This window comes from Cynara cardunculus, assembly GCF_001531365.2.
Source record: "Cynara cardunculus var. scolymus isolate 2C chromosome LG 9, CcrdV1, whole genome shotgun sequence".
Lineage (NCBI taxonomy): Eukaryota > Viridiplantae > Streptophyta > Magnoliopsida > Asterales > Asteraceae > Cynara > Cynara cardunculus.
In genome coordinates this window covers 17,465,731-17,471,471 of record NC_037536.1, presented here as the reverse complement: position 1 = coordinate 17,471,471, position 5,741 = coordinate 17,465,731, and positions in this window count along the sequence as shown.

Sequence of the window (5,741 nt, the reverse complement as noted above, 5' to 3'; positions counted from 1 at the left end):
CCTGTATTTGATTGTGTTTATCTGCAGTTAGTTACACGAATTCAGTTATGAGATGAAATCGGATAGGGATGAACGGGTTTAAGAGTTTTAAGAGTTTAAGAGTTTTTAAAAGTTTTAGCCAAATGCATTATAATATAGTATAGATATATATATATATATATATATATATATATATGGGTTCGATGATAGCAAAAGTTATAGTGAGAAGTTGAAGAAGAGACATCCACATTTAAATCAATCCTTATTAAATGGCAACACTGATGAGGTGCACCGAGATGCACCAGATCCATTCTCTTCTAAAGCGTAATTCGTGGGTAAACACAAAAATAGAACTTAATGCAAGTATACACTTTGAACTACTATCATCTTGTGACAAGTAGTAATGGTATTAAGTACCAGATATTGTTGCCATAGAGAAAATTTGTAAAGTTATTCAAAAGTCAGGTCTTTAAAACTAACTTTAGATAGCGAATTTGAGGGATTTGTTTTATCTAAAATTGGGTGGTTTGATTAGGAACTAAGAAAATATCATTCATAAAAAGAAGCACATGGTGCAAAGGTTGATTAATACACAAAATAAGTGATCCAATAGAAAGATGACATGGTACATAATGATGTCTTAAAATTGTCGCAATATCAACTATCGGATTAGACAAGCTCTCAAGAGTACACACATGCCAAGGTGTTATCGATACAATATGATTTATGTTATACGTCATGAATCCTAGCACAACAATGTATTACCATCTTGCACCGTAGGAGTATAGTATTTGTCAAATACTAAAGCTCTTTATAGTTTTCTCCTATTATCTCAAATTTTCTTATTTATTTTAACTCTAAAAGTTAATGCGTTTTAATACATAAAATTAGATGTCAATTAATTCAATGTAATCTTCAATGGAATATTAATCATTTAAAACAAATGATTAGACAATAATTCTAATAAGACATCTTTGTACTTTCACATTGGCTTTGATTTAATTTTTCTTTACACCCTAAGCTAATGCGTTTAACCCATAATCGTTCGGTTTCTTCTTACGAAAGATGTAAAGATTGAAAAATAAAAACTGATGCGAAAAAATAAATTGCAAAAAATAAATTTAAATAATATAAAAGACTGTAAAATTGAAGTACAGGAAAGTAAAATGCAGGGAAATGTAAATTACTATTAAAAAGGACAATATGTAAAAACAATTAAGTACTTGCAAGAAGTGGAGTAAGGAACTTGAAACTTACACTCCCAAGTGACGAAACTTGCAAACACTAAAAGTGAGAAAATACTTGTAAACATTTGGGAAACGTATTTTTTTAGCTAAGAGAATTAATCGTGAGCCACAAATGATGAAATCCGATGTACTGCAACAATGATCAATCAATTCCAACTTATAACAGAAATCAAAAAGTTTTTGAGAATCGAAAGTAAACAAGAAGGAGATGAATTAATCTTAAAAACGAGAGCAACGTAGCAATGAACCAGAACAATTCGGCTCTTTAGTTTGAAAACTAAACACCAAAAGCTAGAAAACAAATTAAATTAAACCCAAAGGTTAATTGTGTTTTGAACTAAACATAAGTCCTATTTATAACAAAGACAAGGCTTGTTAAGTAAAGCAGATCATTAGTACAAAAGAGAAACTTAAACTATAAGCTACCCCATTGCCCATGTTTAAAATTTGCAGCCAAAAACGTAATCCCAAAGTTCTGGCCCAAAAGTAAGGTTGTGACCCACTGCACACTCCTGTAGGATTGCTGTAGTACCACTCCAGCAAAAGACTCCTGTAAGACTGACCAAGGACTTCTAAAATCTGCATAAGTAACAAAATAACATAAGATTATTATATAATACTATTAATCTATATAAAACTTAGAAATCACATAACATGACTTAAAAGACTCAATTAAGACACTAATGAACAAATGATTAAGAAAATGATGTAACAGAGCTAATAAATTAACACATACACACATTGATCAACAATTACTATTTTAGTCCCTATGGTTTAAAAATTATGGTTTTAGTCGGTGTGGTTTGCTATTTATTTTGGTTTTCGTGCTTTGAGATTAAGGGGGTGTTTGGGATTGCTTATTTGAAACAACTTATACTTTTCTACAAAAATGTTTATTAACTTATTATAAGTTTAAAAATTCTTTTTTACCGGTTTGACACTGGTATGAGTTATTTATCCAAACACTTAAAAGTGTTTATCGGTGTCACATTGAAATAAGTCAATAAGTTGTTTTTATAAACAATCCCAAACTCTTCAGACCCGCTTCTTCTTCCCAAGAACACGACGGCGCTGATTTCCACCGTCTCCAGCAACAACTGCAAACAGCCCCTTCCCTTCCTTACTTCCTCGATTTCAATATCTATCTCCATCTCCTGCCCCCTCGAACAGTGGATGAACCTTGAATGGTGACCCTCAACAACATCAATGGCGGTTCTGTGTTCACTGTTCAACAATGGCGACCAGGAAAAACCCGTTTTCGGTCTTTGTAGGTTACGATACTCATCGTGTTCGTAAAAGAGCTTGAGGAAACGAAATCTAGAGGCCGAGAATCGTCGAGGGTTTCCTTGTTCTCGATTTAGAATTTTGTAAAACCTGCGATTAATTGAAAACCAAGCAAGGTTGATTCAAACACGAATATATAGTATATATTGTAAACAACGAGTAACTAGAACTGGTAAAACTTAGATGGAGAAGAAGGGTGTTAGAACTTAAAGATTCAGCTTCATATTCAGCCAACTGTAAATGGGTTTTGGTTGGGGGGTTAAATGCCTGGGAGAAGGAAGGTTGTGTTAGAATTTCTGGTTTTCGATTGCTTGGATTCCACTGAAAGTCGTATAATACTTTCAGATTGAAGTATTTTGATGGTATAATCGAAATTTTAATTGGATAAAATCAGTGGTTTTCGAACAAAGACTCGATTGTTATGAATATGTGTATCTTTCAATATCGAAAATGACCAATTCGAAATGAACACGAAAAATTGTCAAAAACGGCAGTTTTTGAACCCTAAACCGAGTTTAAAAAACCAGGTTTAAAATTAAAATTTGCATTTTTGAAAGCAATATTACTGCGCCAAAAGCTCGACCCCAACCAGGGGCTCTGCCCCTTGGACCCTGCCACTGGGGGCGCTGCCCCCGAATCCCCGTCATTTAGGGGCTTCTCCCCTAATTCAAAATAAACTCAAACAAGTATGCACTTTGCACCTACTTTACTTGTTCAATGTTTATCATGATTTCATTGGTCAACAAATTAATCCCATTACACTTAAATGATATTAATGATACAAATCACCAACATGTTGGAGCGGAGATGGAGAAGAAGTAGTCACCGCCTTTCAGGAAAGAAAGTACAAGAAAGAGAAGTAAAGTAATTTTTCGATAGAAAACGAAAGAAAAAGTTAAAAAAAAAAGGACAAAAAAGTACATCTATTTAACGGTTGACGAAAATTTTAATTTTATTTAAATATTATTTATCACATATATCCATTTATCATGAATAATTTTAATGTTTTTTCATCATGAATAATACATAAAATAAATAGTTTATTAATTCTCAAAATAGTAAGATTCATTTTTTTTACAAATGGTATTTATTTATTTACATTACATTACAGAAAACAACATTCCTTTTTTTGGGTAATAGGACATACCATATTTTTGATGGTTTTTTTTTAATATTATTTTCAATATATACTATATTACAAAACATTAGACAAAAAAGTTTTAAAAACTATTTTTTATGAATAAAGTACTATTTATTAATGCATATTAATTAAAATTCAAAATTACATGTAAATTGTACGTAAGTACAATTTATTAAAGCTTCATTTTGAAGTTATATAATTAACTACAAATAAACATAATCAAAAATAGAATAAACATGTCATTTTAAATATAAAAAATTTAAAATATAATTAAGATAATCATTAACATTTAAGAGAATACTTAATTATTATCTTTATAAAAAAATTATAATATTAAACCCAGAAATAAATTACTTCATTATTAAATTAATAGATGTGTACCCGCGCAATGCGACGGGAGCCATGAATTTTAACAATTTTGAAGTTCCACTGGTTTTATAAGATAAGATTTAACGATGATATATGTTACATTTGGTCTTTACATATTAATACAATTTGAATAAATAAGAGTTATGGTTCCAATTACAGACTATCGATGAAAAAAATTATATGACAGTTTAAAATTCAATATATTTAAAATCCAACATATTTAAACGACTCCACAAATGTGTTCGATTTACACCAGGAAAGAACCAAGAAACTTGAGTTTTAAGATAAACACTCAAAACCAATAAAAAAAACTATAAATTTGACAGATCATAAACCATGAAAAGACCAAAAAAGATGGGTTTTAGAATGAAATTTCAACTGCTTACCTTATTTATTGTCTAGAAACTCAGATTAAGGTTGAATTTATACATGTATATATATATTTCAAAAAAACCCAAAAACATATTAATTCAGAACATATTATACAGTGCAATTTGTACAGTCTAACCCCAAAATATATAGTATATATATAAATAAATAACTATAAAAGTATAAATCGTAAATATTAAAAATATTTTTTCACAATATATATAATATATAATAATATAATTAAGTAAAAAACTATTCAATATTGGACTCATTTCGAAGGTATTAACGAGACGATTATAATGGTGTAACTTGTTAAAATAAAAATGTATTTTTTAAACATGTTTTAATTAATATACGATTATGTATATTAATTTGATAAAGATTTAAAATGAAACATTTAAAAGTAAAGAACGTAAAGTAAATTAATTAACTAATTATAGATGTATAAAGTGTAAATTTAAAATTATAATTTTAAAAAAATCAGTTGTAAAAGGGTGAGTGTATGTGAGGAGATGAAGGGGGTGAAAAAGTGATATAAAGGGTATCTTGGTCATTTAGTATTTTAAGACTTTAAGACTTTTGTTAAATTTGCTTTATAAAATTGTATAGATAATAAAAGTTAAAGAAATTAAACAAAAACGAGAATTTTTAAATACTTAATTTGAATCCAATATCGATATATTTTTTCAAGTTTTTATGAGATCTTCAAATTTATATTTTGTTCATCTATCATTTTCCCAAAACCATACAAAATTATATTATAACATTGCCAAAGACAAAAATAAAAAAAAACATCAAAACTGAGATGTATGTCGCTACATTACGAAAATATCATTTTCGTATCTCAAAAGAATAAATAAATAATTGTTTTTTTATCTGTTAAATACTTTTGTAATAATTGGATAAAAAAAAGCCAAATTGATGATGTTGCATAGCACCCCATGACTATGACCGTAAAATACGGAAATGGCAACTAAATTTATAAACCGAAAAATAATAAATCCAAAATAGAAAATGAAAAAAAAGAATAAAACCCATAACTTTTGTTTTCTTTTAAATAATTACTAAAAAGGTACTCATGTAATGCAGGGAGATACATCTTGATTTTTAATATTTTATTTTATTCTTTATCTTAGTCAATTTTATAGTATGGTCTTATGTGATTTTGAAAAAATGATAATGTTTTTATTTTTGAATAAAATATAAATTTGAAGATATAAATTTGAAGATATAATAAAATTTGACAAAAATATATCGTTATAAGTATCAAATTAACTATTTAAAATTTCTAAGTTTTGTGTATTTTTTTAATTTAATTTTTTATTATAATTTAATTTAGGTTCAGTAACAAA